General features: G+C 40.5%; 1 non-coding gene across 1 annotated transcript; it reads left to right on the top strand.

Moving 5' to 3' along the window:
- Positions 1 to 1,408: 1,408 nt before the first annotated feature.
- Positions 1,409 to 1,481, top strand: TRNAG-UCC (transfer RNA glycine (anticodon UCC)). Its single transcript has one exon. It is a non-coding gene; the product is annotated as a tRNA-Gly (tRNA).
- The last annotated feature ends 744 nt before the right edge of the window (positions 1,482 to 2,225 follow it).

Raw genomic sequence — 2,225 nt, 5'->3', positions numbered from 1 at the left:
CTACCAATGAGAAGATATTTGTTCTAAACTTTAAAGGGGGTGCAAGAACTTGCAACATAAAAGGTCCCCAAAAGGTCTTGTCCTTGTTTTTGAAACCTACGTTCTTTTGCTTTATTGCCTTACCTCTACCCTGGTTAGATATTGACTCATTGCCCCAAGTAACTGGGAACAAGAGTAGTTATGTGCCCTAAAGTTAGGATCTAAGACGCCTAGGATAGAGACACAAATACCAATATAGTCTTTACCCTATGCCCCACATTACATGCCTAGTCTCTAATGATATCTGCTTAACTTCATCACAAGAAAAAGTTGGAGCCATAGCTTACAAGGCTTCGGCTCTCAGAAGAAGGTGTCTTTCCCCTTCCGTTGGTCCTCACTAACCAATCACCAACTTAGTTGCTGCTCCACAACTTTCTACCCTTCCCCCGCCAGGTTAACCATGACACAGTAACCTGCCAGACTACCAGTATCTCCTTTGCCCAGGTGCTTGCTACCTTGTCACTTCCACCAGAATGTGTGTACCTCAGATATCAATATCAGCCCCAACTGAACACAAATTCACTGCATTCTCTTTGGAAACAGTGATTTGAACTGCCTTTGGAGGTGATGGGTAGATAACGTCAATTCCTTTGGAGGACCTCACCACCTGAAGACCCAGCACACTCCTGGGTCAAAGATATTTTGGTGGTGTCAGAGTTCTCAACTGTTCCTTACTAGACTAGAGGTCTGACTTCTGACTGGTGTCCCATTAATATTTGTCATCTTCACCAAGCAAATGTACAGCCATTTCAGTGTGATGGCTTATTAAACTGGCACAATAATGATTTTTGAACACAGATTGTGTTCGTAAGAAATGTGAAATTGTTTGCATCTATAATATGTGATTATCCTTAGATTGCTCATTTAGAGAAAAACATTTTGTGCTTAGCACAATGAGAGATTACCCTCTAACTCCTTACTGTTTCTAATGGTTAATGATGCAAACTAACAATGCCCCAGAATGTCATTCATCATTTAAAGATGGATAGCATAACTGGAAAAATGTTGCCAACTTAGTAAAACACATATAAAATATTAGTCCAGGCAGCTATTGTGAAAACCAACAAAAAAGAAATGCAGTTAGATTAACAGGGACTGACTACACAGATTTTTTTGTGTGTCGATAGAGTATACATACTAAGAAAAAGTAACCCCATTGTCACAACTATTGAGTTGAGAGGTTAGTATTTCAAAAGTATTTAACGGCACACTAGCACACGGGGCCTGCTTACATTGTCCAAATGGCAGTGCAGTAAAGATTTCAAGTTCAAAAAACATACAAACAGTGTGTGTGTGTGTGTGTGTGTGTGTGTGTGTGTGCACGCGCGCGCGCGCGCCCGTGTGTGTATAGAACAGCTATCCAGGGAATTCCCTGATGGTCCAGTGGTTAGGACTCTGCGCTTCCCCTGCAGGGGGCCCAGGTTCAATCCCTGGTCAGGGAACTAAGATCCTGCATGCTGTGCAGTGTGGCCAAAAAATAAATAAATAAAATTAAAATAAATAAATAAATATAGAACAGCTATCCAATAGACAACTAACGGTAATAAGCATTAACGGGCAATAATTTTCTACAATAACATAGAACATTAGCTTTCAATTTTTAAGACAATTTGCTTATGGAATTTTTATGGATTAAAAGTAAAGCTAAGGTTTTATTCAGTTCAGATTTAAATATAAAGAAAGGCATTATTGTAGTCTCAGGAATATGCTTCAGGTTCTTTTTTAAATCTTTCTTTTAACATCAGCACATTATACTCTAAAGCAGAGGTCTGCAAACCACAGCCTACAGGCCAAATCCGTCCTACCACTTACTTTGACCAGTAAGGTTTTAGGAGAATACAGCCATGCCCATTCTTTTATGTATTGTCTATGTGTTTGTTTGTTTTTTTCCACTTTACAATGGCAGAGTTGAGTGCTTGTGACAAAGTCCATATGGCCCACAAAGCCCAAAACATTTACTATTTGGCCCTTTACAGAAAAAGTTTGCTGGCTGGTCCCTACTTTAGAGCTGCATTGTCTAATACAGTAGCCACTAGCCACACGTGACTATTTAAATTTAAATTCATGAAAATGGGGGATTCCCTGGTGGTCCAGTGGTTAGGACTCTGCACTTCCACTGCAGGGGGTTCAATCCCTGGTTGGGGAACTGAGATCCTGCCTGCCTGCCGTGTGGTGCAGCCGAAAAA

This window comes from Physeter macrocephalus, chromosome 21, assembly GCF_002837175.3.
Source record: "Physeter macrocephalus isolate SW-GA chromosome 21, ASM283717v5, whole genome shotgun sequence".
NCBI classification, from domain to species: Eukaryota; Metazoa; Chordata; class Mammalia; order Artiodactyla; family Physeteridae; genus Physeter; species Physeter macrocephalus.
The sequence above is the reverse complement of the archived record's forward strand: the minus strand, read 5'-3'. Positions and strand labels throughout refer to the sequence as shown.